Source organism: Canis lupus, chromosome 29 (genome assembly GCF_048164855.1).
Source record: "Canis lupus baileyi chromosome 29, mCanLup2.hap1, whole genome shotgun sequence".
Lineage (NCBI taxonomy): Eukaryota > Metazoa > Chordata > Mammalia > Carnivora > Canidae > Canis > Canis lupus.
The window spans coordinates 15,491,983-15,518,966 of NC_132866.1; the positions used below are offsets into that span (position 1 = coordinate 15,491,983).

General features: G+C 42.2%; 2 long non-coding RNA genes across 2 annotated transcripts in view; both read left to right on the forward strand.

The window, feature by feature from the left end:
- Positions 1–1,592: 1,592 nt before the first annotated feature.
- The window catches only part of LOC140620830 (uncharacterized), a 144,340-nt gene continuing 118,948 nt past the window's right edge, over positions 1,593–26,984 (forward strand). The window contains exon 1 of the long non-coding RNA XR_012020555.1: positions 1,593–2,603. This is a non-coding gene — a long non-coding RNA (uncharacterized lncRNA). The remainder of the gene's footprint in view (positions 2,604–26,984) is intronic.
- On the forward strand, positions 12,574–26,566 carry LOC140620829 (uncharacterized). The gene is made up of 2 exons (XR_012020554.1): positions 12,574–12,857; positions 25,568–26,566. It is a non-coding gene; the product is annotated as an uncharacterized lncRNA (long non-coding RNA).

Below are 26,984 nucleotides of genomic sequence, written 5' to 3' on the forward strand. Positions count from 1 at the left end.
AGAAGTCAGACTTTCTGCATTTTTTTTTCCTTGATGAGCATTTTATTTCCTCAGTCTGCTGGGCAGTTACTTAGAGAGCACTTTCCAAAGAGGATGATACAGCACAGTAAATGGCCCAAGGGACTGCCCTGTTCAAACCTAAATCAAAAGTCATTAACACTGTTGATTGCCATTTGGCAGCCTCGGTGAAAGGAGTTCATATCAGCAGCTACCCACCTCCTTGGCTCCTGACTCCTCCAGCCCCCTGACCAGGTCAGGACAGACCCAGTCCTGAGCAAGTGGCCTTCCAGGTAGCTGGGTGAATCCTGCGTCAACCTGCCAACCCTGGAGAGCCACAGCTTTGAAGACCACAGGTCTGATGGGGATCCAAGGCCTGACATGCCCATGCTGGGAGAACGAGCTAGAAGAGCTGGATATTTAGAAATAGAAGACCTCATCATCACACATATCTGGCCCCCAAAATGTCTACTTTAAATCTTTTTTAGATACATCCATAGGTAAGAACAGGTGAACAAATACTCTTGCTCGCTTCATACCAAATACAATTAAAATAAATTTATCAACTCAGAATGAGCCAAAAATGATATATAATTATCTGGAGGAACAAGTTTGGTATCTATTAACTTAGTTTAAATTACTGGCTTATGAAGACTTGCAGTGAATTTGGGGGAACAGGAGAGAGAATGTACAAATAACTAAGTAACAAAGTTTTTAAATAAATATAAATGTTGGCCAGTGCTAGAAGGGAGTTAGCAGGGTGCAGAGAGTGAGAGGAACGGGAGGGCTCACTTGACGCTGGGTGAGGAGACATCTGAGCGGAGTCGTGAAGGACTGGAAGGAGGCAGCCTTGCCAAGAGGCAAGACAGCAGGTGTAAGGATTTGGAGGCAGGACTGAGTTCAGTTCATTAAGGACCGGAGCAGGGATCCCTGGGTGGCGCAGCGGTTTGGCGCCTGCCTTTGGCCCAGGGCGCGATCCTGGAGATCCGGGATCGAATCCCACATCGGGCTCCCAGTGCATGGAGCCTGCTTCTCCCTCTGCCTGTGTCTCTGCCTCTCTCTCTCTCACTGTGTGCCTATCATGAATAAATAAATAAAAAAAAAAAAAAAAATTAAAAAAAAATTTAAAAAAAAAAAAAAAAAAAAAAAAAAAAAAGGACCGGAGCAAAGGCCCCAGGGTGGCTGGTGCACATGAATCAGGAAGAGGAAGGGAAGACAGAAGGGGAACATATCCAGAGGTGCAAGGGAGAGATAAGGGAAGCTGGGGTGAGCAAGTCCCCCGACCATGGCAAGAATGGATTGAAAGTACATGAGCACCATGTGGAGAGGAACTTTCCAACAGTTCGAGCCATCCAGATGGAACAGGCTGCTCTGGCAGACAAAGACGTGCCCAGCCACCAAAGCTCATCTCCGCTGTTCTCAAGAATGGGGTGCTCAACTCATCTGGTCTGGAGTTTGGCTTCAAGATCATCCTTACTGCATATCATCTTGTTAGATTTAGTCCCTCCCTCCAGCCTGACTGGCTCTTTCCAGAGCAGCATGCTTCCAGTGTTCTCATCTGGAACATCTTTCATCTCATGGATGAAACTGTCAGCTAGAGCAAGGCTCAGGACAGCTGGCTGCTAAATCTAACCTCCAACAGAGGGGAGAGGCTGTTCTTGGGGACGTAATGAAGAGGGTTCAGGCTTTAGACAGGGAGTAGATGACCTGTACTATCTGCTATTCCTGACAGAGTTTATGAGATCTGTGTGAATATATCACAAAGTTGGTATTTAGGGGAACTTGTCTTTGTGATGATTCACTGTGTCAATATGGGAAAAGCAAATTTCTTTTTCTTTTTTTTTTTTTTTGGTAGCATTTAAGTAAGACATTTTTATTATAATTAATCAATATTTCTTTTTATGCCAACAAAATATTTCTGAGGAGTGTCCAGTATCTTTTCTACAGTTGCTGCAGCTTTCAGACCCTGGGATTGGAGGCTGGCCAGGCATCCACTCATCACCTAGGGAAAGGGATGTGTGATAACCATTATGTCGTGGGTCCCTTTTCAATCCAGAAGATGATTTCATTTTTGCTACCATTACAGTATTCCTATTTAGGGAAGCCAGGCTTTCAAAACTAGCATTTTGAAGAACCACTTACCTTAAGCATTGATGCACCGTGGGCAGAACCAGTTCTTTTTGGCAAATGCAGAGCATCCAGCCACAGGTCAATAGTTTGCACAGTGGGCAAGTTCACCATTCACTGCTGTGAATCCCCTGGAGCTGGGAGCATCTGGCTTTGGTCACTTGTTCCCCTAAGTGCAGATGTTTATGCTTTTGTTTCCTTATTTATAGAATTAGAGAAAATGAGATTCATCTCATAAAAATATTATTTTTTAAAAATGCCATCTCCTGAAAATACAGAAGAGTCAGAGAAGGCAGCTGCTGGTGTGCCCATCTGACCATACAGCACAGACACAGCGCTGCTTTGGAGGAGACTTGTTACTGTCATTCCAGGTTCTCACTGCCTGTTCCCGAAGAGGCACCTATAAGCAGAAATCCCAGAAAAAGACCTTCGACACAAGGCCTTAGAATCTCCTTCTTCTCTCATGTAAGATACGCCAGGTAAGAAATGGGATGTGGTCAGAGCCACTTTTGTGTGATTCCATTTCTCAGATCACCTGCAGCAGAATCACATGGGGTGGGGTTGGGGGATGCCTGTTTAAAGTGAAGATTTCTGGACTATAGCCCAACCTAGTGAGTGAGAATCTCTGAGGATGGAATCTGGGAATTTGCTTTATTTGATAAGTTATACACATGATTTTTAGATATACTGAAGATTGAGAACCACTGGTATTGCTTTTCTTGGATGGACTTTTTGGTCCAACTACATTTAGTTTAGTAATTAAAATAATGGCAGACAGGGCGCCTGGGAGGCTCACCGGTTGGGCATCTGCCTTTGGCTCGGGTCGTGATCCCAGGGTCCTGGAATCGGGTCCCACATCGGGCTGCATGGAAACTGCTTCTCCCTCTGCCTCTGCCTCTGCCTCTGCCTCTGTGTGTGTGTGTGTGTCTCTCATGAATAAACAAATAGTCTTTAAAAAAATAAAATAATGGCAGGCAGTGCTTACTCTATGTTAGTCATTGTTCTAAATACTTCTATTTATGTATGTATTATTAATTTGACCCTTACAAAACTTTATGATACAAATCTATTATAATACCCCTAAGAGTGGACAGAAACACAGAGAAGTTAAGTAACTTGCTCAATAACACACAGCCAGGATTCAAACCCAGGCAGAGTCCGGTTTCAGAGTCCACATTTTTAACTCTAGATCAGGCTATTTTATACCTTAGTTTCCTGTAATATGAACACATCCCCCCATGTCCGATCCATCTGGCAAAAACTCTTCTTTCAAAACTAACTTAGCATTTTTGCCTCTGTGAATTTTTTTCCTCACCCCCTTGAGGCAGAACACTTCCTTCCACTGTGTGTGAAAGGGGACATGGGAGCACAGGCAGTAGCAAAGTTACCGTCTCGCCTCTTGGCCTTCCCCCCACACCGTGACATCTACTACTTGTTAGCATTGGCATTAAAGCCACAGGTTTTAGGTTGTTAAAAATGACCCTACCTTACAACATTCACTGGCATTGAGTTTACCTGTCAATCAAACTGTGAAAACCCAGGTCGGATCTCCTAGGCTCGAAGTAAAAGTTCCCCTCGTTGACTCATCAGAACAACTCCATGTGAAAGGCCGACTGGTTTTTTGAAGAAGTGAATGAATGAATGAATGAATGAATGAATTGTTTGACCACATGTCATTCTCTGGTATCTCATCAGTGCCCCGGGGGATCAAGTCCTTTCCCTCCAAACCAGAGGTCCTGCTTTGCTATGGAGGGTCATTACCTTTCTTTGGCAGTTGCAAATGTGCCGATGCACATCATAATGCCTCATGTTATGCAGCGCTTTTATCCGAAGTAGACTGCAAATCCTTTTGAATTGTCAGATCCATCCTACGTTAGAGCTGGGACTTGGGCACTATTATCATCCCCATGGTGTATGCAGAACCAGTAGAAGGTTAATGACTTGCCCAAGGTCACCACACATGAGTGGCTCAGGCGACCTCGGAAGCACCTTCCTGACCCACAGGCTTGCACTGCCTCCCGTGCTCCTTCCTGCTCGCTTGGCCTCCTCTGCCATGTGCTTCAGTGCACACCTGCAAGCTCTGGTCACTTGTGCGTTTCCTGGTATCAGATACTCTTTCACTCCTAACGAGTCCAAGTGTGACAATCACTCCATCAGCGCCTCAAAGCAGGAGCATTTGAAAGGAGGGCGGCTATTTTCCATGAGTACAATTATTTATGTGCACAAATAATCGTGCACATAATTGGCTAATGGAGAGTGCAATCGGCCACATGTGGGCATAATTAGCCACTTGCCCCTCATTTGGAGGGGATAATTATCAAAGCAGGCAATTTTATATCTGCGGATAATTGTACAATGCAGAAGAGAATGGTGGATAGGAAATCCGGTCCTTAATTACTTTTCATGTCGTTACTTCCAGAAAAGCGTTTCAAGATAAAGGTAACTTTCTGTTTTCAATTGCCTCCTTGGATCAACTGTCAGATCTAGTTGTGAGGAGAAGGCAGAGAGCAAGGGATAGGAAAGAATGTGCCAGCATTTTGTGTACCAAGCTGAAGTCTGACGCTTCCTCGCCAGAAAAACCCCAGCAGCCAATTACCCTGGACATTACACCGAGGCCCACCTAGTGGCCAGCCATCTGCCCACGCAGACGATAAAGCTCAGTTTTTATCCTTCTCCATTACTGCGTATCATTTTTGCTTTAGCAGTTTTAACGTTTTCCTCACTTTGTGGTTTTATAATCTCAGAAACGCCAGTTGGCTTGGCACAGTAAGTGATTTTGTTCACTGCTGGAAGTGGGTCATTTAAAATGCTTTAACAATACCTTTAACTAGTCATTCATCTGGGGATGTACATTGAATAATAAATTGAGAACACGTCTCTTTGTGGTTTTTCCAAGACGTTAGATGACAGAGATTTTAAAGTCTCCGCTGTGCCCCCTGCATTCCGGTTTAAACAGCTCTGCAAAACTTTCCCACTCTCCCACTCAATCACATAAAAATACACTTGCTAACAGCAGATCCTAAAAATACATGTCACATGCGAGCACAAGGGAAATTATTTCTTAACATGAATTGACTCTTTAGGAATATGCAAGCTGAGTAATTTTTTAAAAAGAAACTCCAAATCTCCCATTACACTACCCTTCATCTCCATCAGAGTCTGGAAGGGGAGGGGGCTGGTATGCCCAGTGGTTGGGGGACATGCTTTTTGACATTAGAAAGGCGTGGGTTCCAAGCTTGGTTCTGCCGCTTGCCAGTTGTGTGAACTTGGATAAGTTGTTTAAAATTTCTGACTCCATTTCCTCATCTGTTAAGTGGGTTGTATTGAAGATCAAAAGGATTGCAGGTAAAGTACCTAACACAATGCTGGGCACATTGTAAGAGCTCAAATAAGTGCTGGCTATAATTAATATTAAGAGCCTCATCTTTCATCTATAGGTTCGTAACCTATATCAGTCACATGACACTATTTCCTGTGTACAGGCCTCATCTCCCTACTAAATGGATAGGCACGTGGTCTTATACATCTTTATAATCCACACAGCATCATGCCCATAGAAGATGCTGAATAACTGGCAATGGATGAGTCGCATAGCATCACGTGACATCTCCCTCTAACAGCCACTGACCTTGAGCACAATGTCACACTGCCTTCTATGGCTTCGGGACCTAGATCATAAACTCTACCCTCTACCCTTTTCTCCACAGTCACCCTCCTGGATGGGGTGGGGGAGGGGTCCTTCTAATCTCTGTGTTCACCTCTTCAGCTTCATGACCTCTGCATCACTCTAGCCACTCTTTAGACTTCATCATCCCTCATAGCTAAGGCACCCCAGGATCTTGAGTTTTCTTTGATCTTATTATGTCACCTTCCTTACCTTCCACCTTGCGGGGGCCCAACCGTGCACATCTCTTCCCAGCTCTGCTTTTAGTGCCTTCACATTTATAGCTTGAAACTAGTCACTGTGGGAGTATTTATACCACATAATAAGCAAATGCTACAAATCGAGGCTTTCCCCACCCCAGGAGAACGAGTGGCTAACCATTTTCCAGCATAACATTGCATATGGTTACATATATTTATATCATAACCCCTAATCCCTTCCCATCTCACTGTTGTCCGTCATCCCCTATTAGCTTTTACCTTTCTATTTTGTAATCCAGAGTCATCTCTTCCAAAACACATAATACTGCCCTTCCATGCCATGTCCTTTGATGGTCTGCTCATTCCTTTCGCCAGGCTCTATTTATGGGTGACTCCAACAGTCTCCTCTGCTCCCACTCATTCCTTCTGTTACCCGTGTCTCATTAACTCCTAATGTACTCCTCTCAGCTGACATTCTTAACCTGCAATTTCTTTACTTTTTTTAGAGATTTTATTTATTTATTCATGAGAGACTCGGAGAGGCAGAGACAGGCAGAGGGAGAAGCAGGCTCCCTGTAGGGAACCTGATGTGGGACTCGACCCCAGGACCCCAGGATCATGACCTGAGCCAAAGGCAGACACTCAACCACTGAGCCACCCAGGTGTCTCTTAACCTGCAATTCCTGATGCCTGCATAGTAAGCGGCGTTTTAAATATGGTGGACACTGTCTGTCTGCATTTATTGTTCTGATATTCACATTACCTCTTTAAGAGAAGGAGAGAAAGACAGAGGGGTCACATGCAGGTCTTTTAATGGCTGGCCCGCTGGTGCCTTTAGAATTTTTGAACCCAGTTTTAAGTTCTGGCAATGACTTTCATGTGGCATTGGATGCTTTTTTTCACTCATTTCAGAATGGAGCTCTCTACTATGTATCCTCATACAGCCCTGACCCATGTCAACCTCGAAGTGCTTTCTCAGACCAGTACAGCTCTTCCTTGAAAGAAGAAAATCATAAATATTTCCTTTTTTAAAAAAAATTACAAATCTACAGTCAGGTGCTTACCCCAGAGTAGTGTTGCTCAAGGTTGTTTATACTGAGCCCACAACCAAAGCTCAGTGTTCCTCTGGAACATTCACTGAACCGGGGCCTGGGCCAGAGCAGGCTGGGGGAGAAGAACCCTTACCGTCAGGCAGGAAGGGGAAAGGTAGGGCAGGGGATGATAAAGAATTCCGTTGAAGGGCATTGCACCCTGCTCTCTGTGATCGCTCCGCACGTGGCTAAGTGGGAAACAGCTAACTGAGCTGGGTGCATTTGGCCTGCACAGTCCTTTTGAGGGATTTTACCCAAAAATTGAGATTTCTGGCTTTTCCTGAGAAATCTTCAGTATTGGCCCAACCGGTCCTGCATTTCTGCATGGGAACACAATTGGCCGGAAATGAGTAGCAGCTGCCCCTTTAAAACAGGAGCAGGGCTCCAGCTGGAAACAGCCCACAGCCCCCACCCAACCACCCCAAATTGTTTTACATCCAGCCCAAATCACTCATTTATGTTGTTAGCTGGGCCTCTGCAGGCATTTGAGTGTGTGACTTCCAGCCTAAAGGAAGACCCTTTAGGGGCTTTACCTGTATTTTAAAAAATCTCCCAAAGTGACGTTTTATAGGCGATAGTAGAACCTCAGTGTTTTTCTCATCTATGAGCCTCCACAGAGAGGGCCTTCTACAAAGTTAGATGTTAGATGTTCTACTAACTTCTTCTTTAGATGTTAGTTAGTTCTACTAACTTCTACAAAGTTAGTTAGATGCTCAGCTAACTAGAACGAAGTGCTCACTGAATTAAATGGATTGCACATCTGGGTAGCCTTGCTGGAGCTCAGGCATAAAAGCCTGCTCTTGGCGGGATGAGCACTGGGTGTTATGCTAAATGTTGGCAAATTGAACTCCAAAAAATTAAAAAAAAAAAATTGCTGTTCAAATGTCACTTGTAACAGTTTGGGCTTAGGTCTCTTAGCAAGGGAGGCAAGGTCCCCTCGGAATGCACGTGTATAGGATGCACAGGCCCTTTGAAGAAGATGAGTGAGAATCAGTTACTTAGGGAAGCTCCTTTCATTGGGCAAATTTATTAGCGGATCAAGATTTCAGTGCTTAATAAAAGGACCAGAGCCCTTATTAGTCGTTTAATCCTTACTTTGCCATGTGGGCCTCTGTTTCCTCATTAGAAAAGCAGGACTTGGTGGCAGCGGAACATTCTGCATGATTCCAGTCTGGGCTCCTCCAAAAGAAGGGGGGGGGGCGGCAAACTAGTGTTAATCCCAGCACCTTCACAGCAAATGTCTTTATAATTAGTCTTGTTACTGACTTTAAAATAATTTTTAAAATCCCTAAATAAAATAATGAACGTTATGCTTCTGATGGAGAAGGAAGTGGGAGACTGTGAACAAGCCATTTTCTCACCATCATGACTTGTTCTTGGGGAACAGCACCTGGCTCAGGTTGTTCAGCGTCTCCCTGGGCCAGTCAGCCTAGAACGTGGAAGAAACAGAAATCCTGCACGGAAATTAATAAAGATCTCTGATACACCGCCTTTGAAGCATCTGCCTGCCCTCAAAGTCATGCACTTGCTCCCATACTAATTAGAGCGGAACAAAGTGGGTGCCTTTCCTTTTTGGTAGAAAATTAAAAACCAAGAAACTGTTTCCCTGTCCTTTGATGTAACCTGACACCACTGTGCATAGGAAGCGTCTCCCGTATTGAAATGAAGGATCAAGAAAACACCAAGGTGCTAATTGAATTCACATCTCCTCCTCTCCCAGAAGCCAGAAAAACAGAACTAACAAAGCAGTTTTAGTTCACAGAATCTAAAGAACCCAAACAGACCCCTTCCTTCTCAAATCGAAGTCCCTTTTAAGCATCTGAAATTGTCGCACATCAAATTTGATGCTGTGTATTTATTTCTACGGAGGACGTTCCTCCAAAGGCAGCAAGGCTATTATTTCCACAAATAATTTGTTTACCACATAGTTAATGATATAAAATCTGTGAGGGCTTGATCAAAAATGGCCAGAGATACTCATAGCAAGTCAAAGTAAGTGAACAAAGAGGAATTTCTTAGCTGAAGACAGGTATGACACATTTAGATCATTTCAAAGCTCTTGAATCACTAAGAAAATCTATGATTAGTTTTTTAAAAATTCATTAAATCGTTGTAGGACAAAACCAGAACTCAAATAAATCGTCACTTGCAGCTACAACTTGTCAAGTCCCTACTCCATACCAGATGCTATTCTTGACATTTTTCGTAAGTTTATTCCCCACTATAAGCGATCAGTATTCCACTTTACCCATGGAGAAACATGCTGAGAGGCAAGGTCGTTTAAGGTCATTCAGCAAGCGGCAGCACCGGGATTTGGATCTGGTCTAACTAAACCTAAAACCTATGCTTTAAATACCAGAAAGCCTTTATGATGATGAATTTGGCAATGAGCACAGGTTTGACCACATCCCATAAATTAAAAAAAAATCACTCTTCTTGTTATTTTCTAAATCGTCTGTTGAAGTTTTTATTTCTTTCTTTGCAGACGTGTCTCTTAAAGTCTTAAATTTTTGAAATGTATGGCTGAAAGTTGTTACACTGTAACATTAGTAGCTTATTCCGTTTATCATACCTGTCTCGACTCTTTCCTCCTACTTGTGAGTACTGCCTGTCGAAAATCTACTCTCCTTGGTTAGACAGTCTGTCATTTTTGTTTTATTTGGGACTGGAGAATTAATGGATGGGACTTAAATAAGACATGGTGGAGGGATGGGAGGTTTAAACAGATAAGCAATGAAGAAAACAAGTGTTTGTATGGATAAAAATGTGCAAAATTGGGCAGCCCCGGTGGCTCAGCAGTTTAGGGCCGCCTTCAGCCCAGGGCGTGATCCTGGAGTCCTGGGATCGAGTCCCACGTCGGACTCCTTGCATGGAGCCTGCTTCTCCCTCTGCCTGTGTCTCTGCCTCTCTCTCTCTCTCTCTCTCTGTGTGTGTGTGTGTGTGTCTCATGAATAAATAAATAAAATGTGCAAAATTAAAGATTCTAGAGGAAATAGCATAGCAGTTTTAAGAGTTTCCAGGTTTTCTAGTGGCTCTTAACAGCTATTTATAAAAATACTGAAGCATCTTATTTATTTATTCATGTGCAAAGCAATCAATATCATGCTTCTCTAATATAACACCTAGTATGTCCCATATCAAACTCTCGAAAGAGCAATTGATTAAATAAAGGCAATGACATTTATTTCCATGACCAGTGATAGGAACGCTATTGTTGAATTATACTCTTCTAGATATTCTTGTCATACTTGTGGGTTTACTTTTCTGTCTCTCTGCTTCCCTGGTGAGCAACTTAAGGAAAGCTACTGTGTCTACTTAGCTTAGCATCTCCTGCGCCTAGCACAATGCCTAACACAGAATTGGCACGTGGTAAATTCTCATTGAATGAGTAGAGGCATTGCCTGGAAATCCCTAAGTGACCACTGGGTTGGACCCCAAGAACTAGTTTTGACCCAGGTCCAGCACAAGTTCTCCAAACCCCTTTGAACACCAAGCATAAAGCTACGAGGTCTCCCAGCCTAGAGATGGGTCCATTTCCCTAGCCCTGGCCTGACCTACTTCCAGCTTCTTCCTCTTCTCCCTGAATGTCTGCACCAGCCCCAGGTAGAAGGATATACGAATTATGATACCAACTCATGAGCTACTTTGAAGACATCCTAGGTGAACCGACGCCTAAATACTGAGTAGGGCTCCAAGTGAGGAGCGGAAAGTGAAAATCAGACAGGCAGACAGGAGGCTAGTCAATTAAAAAAAAGAACTCAAGAAATTCCCTTAGATTAATTGCTAACGAGCTTGGAGGTCACTGTCACATCTTTGCCATATAGTTAGGAGGTGAGAAAATGAAGACAGAGGGGACACAGAGTTACTGAAAAGCGTTAGTACAGAGAAGAGTGAACTAGGATAGTAACTAGTGGCAAACCTCGGTCAAGGAAGATTTCATTGTTTTGGCTTTTGTTTTAAAAGGCCGGTTGCAATGCAGGAGACAAAATATGGAGCAAAGGGAAGATAGAGCCCCTCACCCTCAGAACTCACACGGAAGGGAGACCGTAATAATTTAAAAAGTGATCTGAAGTCAGCCGTGACATAACCTTCAAAGATTACAAGAAATGAGGAGGAGAAGCAACGGCCTTGGAAAATGTGACCGTACAGCTAAATGTCATTTTGACAGCTTCTTTCTTGGAGGTACATTTAAGATTATTTGAGTTGTCATTTTCTCTAGGAAGACTTCACTTTAATTATACAAATATTGAATATTTTTCAAGATAAAAATGGTAAAGAATTTGCTTTGAAGTCTTTAGCCTTCAAACACTATTATATGAAATCCTCATTGGAAAAACAGTGAGGAATATGGAAATACGTGCAATCCGGCCTCATAAATGAGGAACTGTGAATGTTAATAGTGCAGTTTTACCACAAACCTTTTAAAGGGCCCACAACGGAGAGGCTTTGTTATTTCAAATATCACAGATCTGAGGGCTCCCTGAGGGAGGTAGTGATAAATATTGGTAAAATGCCTATAAAGACAGCACGGCAAAAATAAGCCAAAAGTTTGAGTTGGCCATTTAAAAAAGCTGCGTAACCTTTCATTTAATTGCCTTTTCGCAGCAAACCAGAAATAAAATCTGAATGCAAAATGTGCTGGTTACCTCTGAACATGCTCAGTAATATCTGCCATCAGGGGATTTAAAGTGTAATTGCTTTGTTCTCGGCTTAGGTGCAACCAACTAGGGAAAAATTGAACTGTGGTGTGCCAGGGGCAGTATGTGTCTCTGGGCAGGGCTGGGGGCCAGGGCAGAGGGGGACTGCAGAGTGGTGAGCAGCCTGGAATAGTGGAAAAAGCTAGACACGCATCAAAATCCCAGCTCTCCCATTCTGCAGCTGAGGATCTTGCCTGAGTTACCAAACCTTCCTGAGCCTCACTTTCCCCATTTGTAAAATGGTTATAATAATACCTAATTTCGAGACCTATAGTTAGAATTAAAAGGCATAATTCATTCATTCGACAAGTACTCATTGACTACCGTGTGCCAGGCTCTGTGCTAGGCTCTGGGAACATAGCAGTGAACAAACCAGGCTGACATTCTAGTGCAGGGAAGGCAGACCATAGAAAATAAATGTCTGTGGCTCCGTCAGCTAAGCATCTGACTCTTGGTTTCAGCTCAGGTTATGATCTCAGGGTCATGGGATAAAGCAGCCCTGCACTGGGGTTCCGCAAAGTCTACTTGTCCCTCTCCCTCCCCCTGCTCATGCATGTGCACGCTCTCTCTCCCCAATAAAATCTTAAAAAGAAAGAAAAGAAAGAAAAGAAAAGAAAAGAAAAGAAAGAAAAAAAAGAAAAGAAAAGAAAGAAAAAGAAGAAAAGAAAAGAAAAGAAAAGAAGAAAAGAAAAGAAAAGAAAAGAAAAGAAAAGAAAAGAAAAGAAAAGAAAAGAAGAAAAGAAAAGAAAAGAAGTCAGGTAAGTGGCACATGAGATGAAGAAGTGAAGGAAATACAGCAGGTTGAATTGTTCACACGTGGCAACAACGGTATCTCCCACCCCATGGACTCCTGCTACAATGTGACCTCAATCCTTCTTCTCCAATTAAGAGATGGGTTCTTTGTTTCCTTCCCTAGAAACGGGATACTTTTGTGACATCAACCAATAGAACATGTGGCAGTGGTGCCTTGGGAATTCCGAGGCTAGCATGTATGAGACGCAGCTCCCACCTCACCAGCTGGAATGCTCACCTCAGGCACCATATAAACTAGTCCACAGCCTTGAGGCCCTGGTGCCATGAGGTAGGTCAAATGAGCCCACATGCAGAGTTCCCCTTCAGGGACCCGAGACTATGAAGAGAGAAAGAGAGACCTGGCCAGCCCCAGCTGCTTGAAACTTGCATTCGTCTAGTTCTAACCACCTTCTGACTCTGACCAGTTGGGAGAGATCCAGAAGCCACAACCTCCCGGCTGAGTCCTTGAAGGATTCCTGACCCTCCGAGACCATGAGAAGCAAAATGTTTGTTGATGTTTCAACCCACTAAGTTTTAGGGGAGATTTGTTACACAGCAACAGACAAGCGGAGCAGTAGAGAAGCAGAATAGAACAGACAATTTTATATAAGGGAGAGAAAAGCCCTCACTGAGAGTTTTGATCAATGAATTAGGGGAGTGAAGGGGTGAGTGAAGATATCTGGGGCGCAGGTGTGCCTGGTGTCTTCAAGGAACAGCAGGGGACCTGATTGTCATGAGCCAGGAAGGGAGGGAGCCAGGAACAGCAGGCAAGTTCAAAGACCAGATGGTCCAGGGTCTTGCAGGCCGCTTACAGACCAGTTTTTACCGTAAGTTCAGAAGCTATTGGATGGTTTTGAGCAGAGCAATGACAGGATATGATTTATGTTTTAATAGGAACACCCTGGACGCTCTGCTAAAATTGGTACCTTGATTATTACTTTCATTACAACATCTCTATAAAAAGCAAAGGTCGGCTCAGTAAGGTTAAGTAATTTTTCCTAAGTCACTATGCTACTAGCGGCAGAGATGGGATGCAGGCCCACATTATCTGTTTCAAGATACCTTCTTCTAAGACGAGGATGAGTTTTACAGAAACAACACCGTACCATAACTTCAGGGCTGGAAGGTGCCATTACCCCAGATCCTCTTATGCAGCTGCTCCCCTTTTGTGGAGGATGTAAGGCTAAAAACATGGTAGTTACAAACCTGGACTCTGGAGCAGGAGTGGAGCTTAATGGAGCTTAAATTCCGCCTTTGCCATCCATCAGCTACATGACATTGGGAATGTCTCTTAACTTTCTGTGCCTCAATTTCCTCATCTATAAAATGAGGCCAACTGACTATTGTTAACTGACTGGAATTTGAATAAAAACTTTAAAAAGTAAAAATAGAATGAGGATGGGGCACCTGGGTGGCTCAGTCATGGAGTGTCTTAATCTTGATTTCAGGTCAGGTCATGATCTCAGGGTCATGAGATCGAGCCCCAAGTCAGGCTCCTTGCTGGGCATGGAGCCTGCTTAACATTCTATCTCTCCCTCTCCCTCTGCTCCCCACCCTGCTGGCATGCATGTGTGCACACGTTCTCTCTCTTAAAGAAAAAGAAGAAAGAAAAAGAAAGAAAGAAAGAAAGAAAGAAAGAAAGAAAGAAAGAAAGAAAGAAAGAAAGAAAGAAAGAAAGAAAGAAAAGACGAAAAAATAAATAAAATAATATGAGGACAACTCTACCTCAGAGGGATCAGGTAAGGGTGGTCAGACAGGCATCCCAGGCACTTTGCCCAGTGCCTGGCCTATAATAAATGCTTAGTCATGTCTCACTGGCCATAAGCACAGGCATCCAGGGGCTCCCCAAATTCTGTCTCCCTCAACTCTACATTAGAAAATCATCATCCTGCAGGGCCTGAGTGGCTCAGTGGTTGAGTGTTTGCCTTTGCTCAGGTTGTGATCCCTGGGTCCTAGGATCAAGTCCTGCATCAGGCTCTTTGCGGGGAGCCTGCTTCTCCCTCTGTCTGTGTCTCTGTCTCTCTGTGTGTGTCTCTCCTGAATAAATAAATAAAATCTTTAAAAAAAAAAAGAAAGAAAATCACCATCCTACCTTCAAACCCCCATCTCCTGCCCGTTACCCACATTCTCCCGCCTTTTGGCTCAATAGCACCTTCCCTCTCACTACCCTAGGTAGAACTTCTAATCTTATATCCAATACCTGAGGAATTCTACTTTCTCCATCACTGTGATTTCCAACTCCTGTCCATGACCACTTTGTCAAAACCCCTGTAGGAAAGAGGGGACCTTAGAGAAGCTCTCTTTCCATTACCCTTTCCAGGCTCTGCTTCCACCTCTATTTTGCAATAACAACTGCTCTTGGGCAGTCCTCCTCATCATGTCCCACCCATTTCCCACTCTCTTCTGCCTCTGGAACATTCTCTCATCTTCCTGGATGACACTAGACCCTGGTTCATGGCCTTTTCCTCTGGCAGCACTAACAGGATTTCCAACATCCTTGCTTATCCTGGTCCCCACACCCTGCTCATAAAATGGGTCAAACTCATCTCTTCTCACCACTTTGATCTTGGCCTCCTGTCAGTCACATCACAGCCATGATGACGGCATTGCTTTCATGGTTTCTCACAGCGGCTTCACCTCTGTGATTGTGTTAGTCTGTTCCAGCTGTTATAACACTACGTGGACTAGACGGCTTATAAACAAAAGAAATTTATTCCTCACCATTCTGGAGGCTAAAAAGTCTAAAAGATCAAGGCACCTGCAAATTCAATGCCTGATGAGAAACTGCTTCATGATTCATGGAAGACTGTCTTCTCCCGTGTCTTTATGTGGCAGAGAGGCAAGGGAGTGCTGTGAGTGCTGTATGAGGGTGCTAACCCATTCACAAGGGCTCTTCACTGTCCTGATCACCTCCCATGTGCCCTACCTCCAAATACCATCGCTTTGGGGATTAAGTGTCAACGTGAATTTTAGAGGGACACAGTCTATAGCAATGATCTCTGGGGTGGGGGAAGGAGTGCTGTCATAAGACTCCAAAGCCCTGGCATCACTGCCTATAGACTTGAGCATGCCTCTTTCTCTTTCTGAGTCTTTAGTGAGGAGACAAGAGCCAGGACATTGATCTGGGAGCTTAAGTCCTCCCTTATCTGTGTGACCTTGAGCCAACCATCGAAGCTTTCTGGGCTTTATTTATTTATCCATAAATTGAGGTGGTTGGAGCAGAATGGTCCCTGATGGTTCCTACAAGCATGAAAACTTCGTATTTTCTAAGATTGAAATTCTATTTTTGATCCCCACTCCTCCTTCCCGGTCTCCCACTTCCTCACTCTGACTGAAGCAGTTTTGTTTTGTTTTGTTTTTTCTCATCATGAAAATGACCCTTCCACCTCCTCCCTATCCCCTGTGCTGAAGCCTCATTGGCCCACTTATAATTAAGTGGCCATATCTCTTCCCTCTGTGCTTTTGCTCTTGCTATGACCTTACTGGGGGAAACCCTCACTCAATGCTCCTCCAACACAGCTCTGAGTCCTCCTGTACAACCTCGCTGGAAGCCTCTCTGGATACCCTTGTCCCACCACCACCTCTCTGACTCCATTGCTTCCTGTTTGATCTCTGTCATTGCCCTTGTGCCAGGAGACAGTCTATAATGATTTTGAAACCCAGAATGCTGTCAGCCATTTTTTGAATCCCCAGCTCCTGAAAAGTGGTGAATTGCTACTCAATGAATGAGGAGATCCCACCACAAGACAGATCTGACAAGGGTACATGTGCCATTAGGACATATCCTGCCAGATTTGCATTCTAAAGGAAGACCAAACTTGGAATCTCAATCCTCTTATTTTAAAAGGCATATACCATCAATGGGACATCTCCTTTAGAACACCTAACCAGAGCATCATGCTCTGTATTTCTAGTGTAGAATTCACCCTAGCCTCCCAGGTGAGCCCCACTCGTGTCCCCTATTTTAAAAGAAGTGTTATCTTCTAAAGGCTCAAACCTTAGGACCATCTTTGCCTTCTACCAATGTCCTGGTCTCATGCTGCATACTCTCTCCTGGACTTTCCCCCTGGTTTCCTTCTGGGTCCCTGATTCTCCTCTATCACACTTGAGTATACCTTGCAGATTAATCTTCCAAAAGTTCAATTCTGATTGTGCCATTTTTCTTTTTAAAAAAGTCTTTGCTGCCTGATAAATAAGATTTAAACTCCTCTGGCTCTCTTTCAAGCCTTGTATGATCTCATTCTAATCTCACTTTCCTAGATCAATGGTCCATTGGTGGAAGGAAAAAATACTGTCTTCAAAGCTGTGGGTCTTCAGCTGAGTCCTGAAAGATCGATAGAATTCCACTTGGTCTGGTGGTCAGAGCAACATAGATGTGAAGATTCTTAATCACAGTTCTGTCGTTTACCATTTGAGTAAACTGGACAGCCACTTCAGTTCTCTAAATCTTAATTTTCTTAATTAAAAACAAGAGTTCTGACAATTTTCCTAGGCCCTTTTGGAACAGAAAAGCAGAGAAAAGCTCCCATGTGAAATGGGAACACAAAGTCCTTGCCTTCATGTAGCTAATTTCTTTGGTCAACCAAATCTTTTTTTTTTTGTCAACCAAATCTAATATGATGACTTTAGTTTGTTTGTTTCCTCCCAAGAGAAATCCTGTATACATAGTTACAGAAAGTCTCCTTGGAGAAGACTTTTAAAAATTTTTTTGTCTTGTTAATGAGTTTCCTGGGTGGTTCTGTTGCTTACAAAAATGCAGGCAAGTAGGGACCTATTATCCTAGGTTAAGGTTACCTAACAGGGTATTTTACCTCCTGGTAAAGAGTTGCCTCCAGCTATGCAGAACTTTGGGAAGGGGAGGTGTATTTGTAAACAGTGCCGGCCACTTCCACACAGAGTGGGTAGTTTGCAGGAAAAGGGCTGACCAGGGGCATAGGAACTAAAAGGGAGTGTTTTCCAGGACCAACAATCAGCTGGTACTCTTTATAAGTCTGTCAGATATTAACAGCTAGAAATCATTCTAATTGCTTGATGCCCATGCTTTACCAATATTTAAATATTTTGATATCACACTTGCTGTAGTGAGTAAGTTAAATGGGGCATACGTGCAGCCTGAGCAAGAAGCTGGCCTACCAAGGGTACCACTATAGAGTGGACAAAGGTCCCCAGATCTGCCCAGGACCAGTTTTTGAAAGTGACATTCATGCGGATGAAAATGGTTCCAATCTTTCTCTCCCTGATATTTAGATATAAGATTGACACCTTTTACAAACCAACTAATCAATCTCCCAGATTGGGAAAAGGAAGTTTTCAAGAAGATACTGGACTTCCTACAGATGAGAGAAAGGGGAATTCAAACAATTAATTAGAAATAGAAAGGAGATTTTATTCTATTTGTTCTTTAAGTTGAAAAAGTGGGTCAGAATGGCAAACACAGAACACAGTGAACAACAAAAACTATCTACATGCTTGGCTGTGAAGGATAAAGTGTTCCAGAAATAACAGAAGAGAAAGTCTATTATTGGAAGGTTCAAAAGAGATTTTTTCCTGAGACCTATAGTCCAGTTTGTTGAACCAAATCTCGAATGGACTTCAAACAGGATCTTTTTTTCCTCAGAAGTGAAGCTATTACTCAAAATCAACCAAGAGCAAAAGAGCCACATTATAGCAATGGAAATTGGTCAGCTGTTCCCATGCAGAACTGAACTCAGAAAAAATATTCATTTTCTCAGCAATAGCTTGTCATTAGCTATAAGTTCTGCTTGGAAAAAGCCAAGTGATGCTAACAGTGCGACGCTACATGGATATGAAATGGATGCAGTAGCCACTCCCCCATTAGCAAAAGAGACAAGCCAGCAAAAAGTGATTAAAAGAATCATTTGCATCCCCCGAGGACTCAAGATTGGCATGACAGTGCTTGGCTATTCGTGCCACCTGCTTCAGCTGGGTTCTTGGTGGCATCTGCTGAGAATATTGGCACTGTGGATTTTCTGATTAAAGTGGGAGCTGTGTGTATACATAATGATACACACTCAGTAAGTGCCCCAAATACTAACTGTTGATGTTTCTGAGTGTACGGAGGGGGCTTTAAAGCAGCTATTATAATACTAAGGACGGCGGGGAACAAAAATGATTTTCCTAGGCACAAGAAAAGATCATAAATTTGCAGAGAGTGAGAACGTGAAGAGCCACAAGCCAGGAATCAGAATCCTGTAACTAACACCTCACAGTTTATGTGGTATTTCTATGCCGTGGATCCTGTTTAAGTCATTGATGATCTGAGTTTCCCCATATATACGATGAATACAGCAGCCCTTCTATCTCCAGGGGTACTAGGAGGGTTAATGGTTCATGTCACCTGTGACTTCATCAAAACTAAGGTGCAAAGAAAGTGAACTAACTACCAAGGGAAGAAGGATTATTACTTACCTTTTTTTACCTTCTTAGATTGTACTAAGACAGTATGTTTTGTGTGTGTGTGTGTATATATATATATAAAGATTTATGCATTTCAGCGAGAGAGCATGAGTGGAAGGGGAAGAGGGAGAAGGAGAGTGAGTCATTTTATATCATAAAAGCCAGGTGAGAGGCACTTTATTATTTTTTTAAGGTTTCATTTATTTATTTGAGAGAGAGAGCGAGCACGTACACGTGTAAGTGGGGGGAGGGGCAGAGGGAGAGAGAGAGACCCTCAAGCAGACTCCCCTCCCCACCATGCGCTGAGCTCAGAGCCCACTCGAGGCTTCATCTCATGACCCTCAGATCATGACTTGAGCTGAAATCAGGAGTCCGATGCTTAACGAACTGAGCCCCCCGGGCAGCCTGGGAGGCGCTTTAAAGGAGGGAATCACCAACACAGTCAAATATTCCAAGAGCATAAGTAGAACTGAAAAGAGGTCACTGGACTTGGTCATCCTTAGAGAGAAGTTTTAAATAGTGATGAAAGGGCCCTGATGATTCTGAATTAAGGAACCAAAGGATGAGGAAGAAGTAGAAATGATAACAGAGGCCAGGCCTTTTGAGAATTCCAGCAGTCACGGAATAAGGGAATCAGACAGTAACTGGTCTGCAAGGAACTGTTTTCTTTACTTTTTAAAGTCTGGGAGGATCCTGGGCATGTTTATAGGCAAAGAGGAAGGACTTGATGGAGGGGAAATTGATGGTGAAAAAACTTAATAGTCATGTTAAATTTTCTGAGTGATTGGAGCCATCCTTTTCAAAGTTGGAGATATAGTTAGTGAAAACAGAGTGGCTGGACTGTGAACAGAAGTCTCGTAATTGGACAATTATTGCATATGAGGCTGCAGCTTAAGAAAGCCCATGAAATATGCTTTACCTGGAAGAATGCTCCTGTGTACCCAATTAGTCATCTGGCAAGAGAGCAAGCAGCAGTTTTTTCAGTTGGCACAGAAAACAGAGATGTTTACTACCTTGAAACACTGTTATGAGCCATCATAACATTAGGCTGTTTGTATAAGCGCTTGAAAATATTGAGCTGTAATGCTTCAAGGAAAATGCTAACGTCCTCAGACTCTGCATAGGGCAGATTAAAACCCAGTCCTAGCCAAGAGGAGCCAACGGGACATGAAAATCAAAGATAATGTGGTGTCCTGTGGCTTCCTGGAGTAGAAAATATCAGATATTCTTTGGTTAAAAACAAAGAATATCTGAGGAAGGGATATGCTTCAGTTAATAATAATGTATCAGTATTGATTCATTAATTATAACAAATGTACCACGCTGATGTAAGAAGCTAATGAGGGCGGATATTGGTGTGGGGTATATGGGAACTCTCTGTACCTCTCTGTACTGTTTTCTCATTTTTTCTGTAGATCTAAAACTGTTCTAAAAAAGAAAATCTGCTTTAAAAAAAGCAAAGAAACTCAGTCCTAACTGCAGTAACTAGAAACCACACCTTAACTCTAGCTATTTTTATTCTGTAAGACATTAGAGATTAAATGCTTGGGCTACCTGGAAAATGAGTCAAGTTTTATTATATATGTGAGCAGAGTATGTTCATTAGGACACCCTATTTCTCTGCTTTGGGAATTTCTTTTTAAAGTAAGTTCTCTTTTTTTTTTTTTTTTTAAGATTTTATTTATTTATTCATGAGAGACACAGAGAGAGAGGCAGAGACATAGGCAGAGGGAGAAGCAGGCTCCCGGTGAGGAGCCCAATGAGGGACTGGATCCCAGGACCCAGGGATCACGACCTAAGCCAAAGGCAGACACTCATCCATTGAGCCACAGAGGCATCCCTTAAAGTAAGTTCTGATCACACTTTCTCTTTGGCTATTAGAAGACAGAGTCAGATTTGTGGCCCGCCTCTGTCCATGTTGATAGCACATGTATTCACTTAATGTGCTTAATGCAGCGACTGAGAATGTAGACTCTAGATCAATGCTTTGGTTCAATCCCACCTCCACCATGTTAGCTATGAAGTTGGGCCAGTTGCTCAGCCTCTCTGGGTCTGTTCCTCATCTGTAAAATGGGATGATAAAAGGATCTGGGGGTGGGGGTAGTGGTGTACAAATTTATTTTTGAAAATTAAAAAAAAATCGGTGTTACAGATATATGACACAATTTCATTAAAGGGAGTTGGGGAAAATTTGCCTATGTGCCTTAGATAATGAGTAAAGACTACAATACTAAGGACCACAGGACAGAAACTTTATAGAAGCACAGGACTATAGTTAATAAAGTCATTTCCCATGAGAGTACAGGTTAACATTCTGACATCACTATACATGTATCCTGGGATTGGGCAAACAAGCTAATAGATAGATGATAGATAGTAGTAAAAAAGAGAGAAAGTTAAGACAAAATAGAAATAAGTGCAACTTGAAGTCTTCCTTCATACTGTGCCAAAAACAGAACAGGGAACAATATCCAGCTCTTCTGTACGGTCACATTCTACTATTTTTTTTTCTGCTTTTATACTTGCTCTTCCCTCTCTGCAGGTAGTATTCTCTGCTTAGTCTACTGAATTAATTAGTACTCCTCAAAAAAAAAAAAAAAATACTGCTTACCTCAGAGTTTGCTTGGGAGATTAAATGAGTGAATGAGGGATCCCTGGGTGGCGCAGTGGTTTAGCGCCTGCCTTTGGCCCAGGGCGCGATCCTGGAGACCCGGGATCAAATCCCACGTCGGGCTCCCGGTGCATGGAGCCTGCTTCTCCCTCTGCCTGTGTCTCTGCCTCTCTCTCTCTCTCTCTGTGACTATCATAAATAAATAAAAATTAAAAAAAAAATCTTTAAATAAATAAATAAATAAATGAGTGAATGAGTAAAGTACTCAGGCCAGGTGCTTCCTAAGAGCTCAGCAAATGCCAACTATTAATTTGTGGGGGGGTTTTTTGTATTAGTCTTATCGTTTGTTTTATTCATTTCCTAGCCTTCATCTTGCCTGGGCCTCAATGTCCTCATTTATTTAGTCTTTATCCCCTTTATTCTGTCCTTTTATATATATTTCATCAGACCACTTGGAGTCCTTAACCATGTTAATCTTCCCTCAGGTAAGTGGGATGATTGATTGTGGACTGTTGATATTTTTCTTATTAGTAATTTTCTCCAATATTTTTATTGTGGTAAAATAGACATTGCATAAAATGTACTTAACCACTTTCAAGTGTATACAGTTCAGTGGTCACTAGTACGTTCATCTTGTTGTGCAATCATCACCACCACCCATCTCTAGAATGCTTTCAATCTGTAAAACTGAAACTCTGTACCTGATAAATAAGAACTCCCTATTCTTCCCTCTCCTCCTCTACCCCTGGCAACCACCATTCTACCTTCTATCTCTGATTTTGACTATGCTAAATTCCTCAAGTAAGTAGAATCATATAGAATTTGCCTTTTGTGAGTGGTTTTTGTCCTCAGCTTCAGTCATGTGATAGCAAATGTCAGCGTTTTCTTACTTTCTATGGTTGAATAATATTCCATCATATGTACAATCACTTTGTTCACCTACTTATCTTTTGATTGACCCTTGGATGACTCCCATGTTTTAGCTCTTGTGAATAATGCTGCTGTGAAAGTAGGTGTGCAGATGCATATGATTGTTCTATTTTCAATTTTGGAGGGATCTACCATACTGTTTTGCACAGCAGGTCTACTGTTTTACATTCTCACCAACAGTGAACAAGAGATCCAGCTTCTCCATATTCCTACCAACACTTATTATTTTGTTTTTATTTTTGTTTTTTTTTTTCCTTTTTCTTATGGTATCCATCCTAATGGGTATGAGATGGTACCTCATTGTAGTTTGATTTGCTTTTCCCCAATGATGAGTCATGTGGAGCATCTTTTCCTGTGCTAACTGGCCATTTATGTGTCTTCTTTGGAGAAATGTCTTTTCACTCCTTTACTCATCTTTGAATTGGGTTCTTTGTTTTTTTGTTGCTGACTTTTAGGAGTTCTCTCTATATTCTGGTTGTTAATCCCTTATTAGATACATGATTTGCAAATATTTTCTCTCACTCTGTGGGTCGACTTTTTTATCTGTTGATGTACAAAACTTTTAAATTCTCATGAAGTCTTTTTTCTTTTGTTGCCTGGCCTTTGGGTGTCATATCTAAGATATCATTATCAAACTATTATTAATAATTTTTAAAAGATTTTATTTTTTAAGCCATCTGTGCACCCAACGTGGGGCTTGAACTCATAACCCTGAAATCAAGTGTCACATGGTCCGCTGACTTAGTTAGCCAGATAACCCTAATTAGCAATATCTGAAACACGGAAGTACAGATGTTACACATGTGACTGGTGTTGAATAAGCCTGTTGAATAAAATAGTTCATCTTGATCAAAATCAAAATTCCCAGTATAAACCATATCTGTTGGTTCAGTAAACGGGTTAAATCATAAAGTCTCCAAGCATGTGTACTCTACTAATGTTACCTTGTGTTGATGGATGTCATAATTGGCTCAACCTTAACTGTGACCCCCTATGCAAAGAACTACCCTTTCCTGATGCTTTGGGTAGGGTTTAGTTTTCATGAGGCCAAAAGGACTAGTTGACTTATTTTTTAAACATGAAAGGCTCCTATATGGAATCTGAGGTTGAGTTCATCATTTGATAAGCCACGTCCCATAGTAATGCTCCTTCAGAGAATACATGCAGAATTCCTTAAAAATAAAATTCTCTTAAAAATAAATATGCTTTGGAAAAGTAGGTCTGGTTTTCTGTTTTGTTTTGTTTTTAGTAGGTCTGTTTTACATTTCTGCATCTTTATTTGATTAGTGGCATGATCGGTTCCAGCAGATATTCTGAAAACTTTTTTCAATATATTTAGCATACACAGAAATCTTATATCCATCTCTAATTTACTTAGTATAAGAACTGAAGTAGGGAATAAGCTTATTTATTTCCCAGTGATCAGCCAATTATCTCAATACCAATTATCACATGAACAATTTTTCCCCACTGGTTTGCCATGTTACCTTTATTTTACATTAGATTACTTTATGCATTTGAATCTATCCCTGGACTTGATGTCTGCCTCATTGGTCCGTTCATGTATTCCTGCAACCAGTTCTGATTTAATTACTGTCGCTTCATAATACATTTTCATATTTTATATTTTCCATTACAGAAATTTGATTTAATGTTTCTTAGGATTGGGATCCTTTGCTGTACAACACTGGGAAGGATTTAGAATGGTGGAGACAGTTCTGGAGTACATTTTAAACTCTCTATAGCACCAAGCTTCTCTTTAACAGAGTGGTTTTGTTCTTTTTTATCTAAGACAGTTGTGATTTTAGAGAGTGAATGGTAAGAACTCACACATGTTCCGCCAGTGAACTGCCTGCTTGCTCTTTCTCTCTGATCATTCTGTCTTGATTATATTAAAGTTGAACCAAAAACTCTTCATAGTTTGGAGGAGATGGGCAACCCTCTGCAGGTGGGTTCAGCACCTGCCATGGTGTTACACTTCTTTGAATGTCCTCTTTTAAAAAAAAAAAAAAATTTTTATTTATTCATGAGAGACACACAGAGACAGAGAGGCAGAGACACAGGCAGAGGGAGAAGCAGGCTCCATGCAGGGAGCCCGATGTGGGACTCAATCCCAGGTCTCCAAGATCACGCCTTGGGCCGAAGGTGGCGCTAAACCGCTGAGCCACCCGGGCTGTCCTGAATGTCCTCTTAATTGTATGTACAGCTCTGATTATTCAGAAAGAATCAGAAAAGATCTCTCTACAAATTTGATTCCATAGAAATCTACACGAATATAAATAATATTTATTTTCTCTGATGTTGCTTTTCTAAAAATAGGTCATCTAGGTTATTGTTTTGTTTCTCTCTTGCCTCTCTTTTTCCCTTTTTTTCTCTCTGTCAGTTTTTATTTTTTATTTTTTTTCTCTGTCAGTTTTTAATTCAGTATCTTTTCATTACTATTAGTATCGTACCTCATTTATGCTTTCATTTTTATGGGCAGTTTTTAGCTCTTTTACTTCATTCAGTAAAAGGTAAGTGGTTTCCAGGTCGTTTCATTTCCAACAGAGAAGAGGGGAGGCAGAAATCATAGCATAATTAAAATAGGTTCTGAAGGTACAGAGCCCAGAAACAGGGAGAGAAGGAAGCGAGGTGAGGAGGGGGGGAGGGACGTATGTATGCCTTTCCTGTTAAGCTGGTTGCTAGGAGGAATGTCAAATCCCTCCAGGTGTCAGAGAGTCTATCTGCCGCAGGAAGAAGATGAACTTTCCATCTGCTCTCTCCCTCCTGCTAGGAAAGGCCTCTCTGTCTTGCCTTGTAAGGATAGGATGACTTTTCACTATGCTGTGTGCTCCAAACTCTGATTCTAAGAAAGAGAAAGAGAAAAGTAGGCCTGGCAAAGATGGAAACATCCAGGGGGCCCTGCAGTCAGAGGCCTTCTCATAAAAACTCAGAACGAACTGAGTGGCTCATGGGTCCTTCCAGTGAACAGTCTCTGAGTAGGTGATGGTGACAGCTCTTTCCTAGGAGCTTGTTTCTATGTTGGTGTAATTGTTCTGCAGAGAAGTAATATCTGACAACTGTGGGTCCCTGAAGGGGTCAAACTGCAATGCCAACGAGTGGATGTGGTAAAGCTGCCCTGGTGAACCAGAAGAGCAGACCTAGAGTTTCTCCATCAGCTGGCAGTTGAGAGGCTACTTGCGACAGGAAGCCATCTCTACCTCAATGTAGATCAAGCTTCAGCAGTCACGTCTCTTCCATCCTTCCTGCTTCATGCACACAACTAGATCTGTTTCAACTCAGGGCTTTTTGGAGACTGGGTCCAGTGACCATTGCTCAGGTCCAGAGGTGTCTCTTTCCTTCAAATTTTTGCTATGTCCATGTTGGTTGGGTACTACATCATTTTACTGCGCTGTATGTGGGCACCACTTTCAGCAAAAGAGGAGTAGTAAGCATGCAGTGTAGAATATTATAAAAGATCAAAACAGCTAACAGTCTGCTACTAGCATGCAGTCAAAAGATAAGACATACTAGAAAAAAAATCTGTTAGAAGCTCTTTATTAGAATAGCCAATTAGACCTAAAAGGTAATAGGAGACCAGAAGCTTGATGACAAGAAATGGAGACTGGTCAAGAAAAATTAGACATGTGGTTCTAAATCCTGAGTTAGAAAAATGAACAATTTGAAAGAAACACTATCAACTATACTGAATATATTTTTGTAAGAATAAGAAGGGAACCAGAGAATATTCCAAAGATACTCAATTGTTGAAAATCTTAAATGTACTACTTCCAAAATGAACAGACAGAAATGGAGGCTTGAGAAACAAAATACAAGATCTGAGAAAACATAATCAAATACTTCTCTAAAGACTGTCAGCATTGAAGCAAACTCTCTAATCACACATGGCAAAAAACAAAAACAAAAACAAAAACAAAAAACAAAAAACCACCTCACTATATTGGGTTTTGGAGCATTTTCATGGAGTATGATTTGGAAGTTTCACTGGATGTGGTGTTGAGTGTAACTGTTGACAAAAAGTTTTAAAAAGAACAAAAGCACATTTTTTTCTATCAGATTCCTAGAGGAATAGAGACACAAAGTCCAGCACTTTAGCATATCCACGCAGAGGCTTATATTCTGCCTGAAGAGGATTCAATGTTTGCACAACCTGTGATCCGCAGTCAGAGCTTCCAGTCTCTGGTTGGGTTTGGTGGAGCAGCACTTTCTGACAATCCCAGCATCTCTCCATCCTACCTGGGCCACTAAAGATGTGGATCCTTCTCTGAAGCTCAGAGTTCCCCCAGTGTCCTGTTGGAACCATGAAACTTGGGCCTGGGCCAAGCACAGAATGTTCAAGAGGCACTGAAGCCCACCCACGGCCTTCCATAACATGTCTCTTCCAAGAACACGTACATAGATGCCCAGCGCCTTGTAGCTCTTTTGTCTTTGGGTGCTAAGTGATTCCAAAGAATCGTT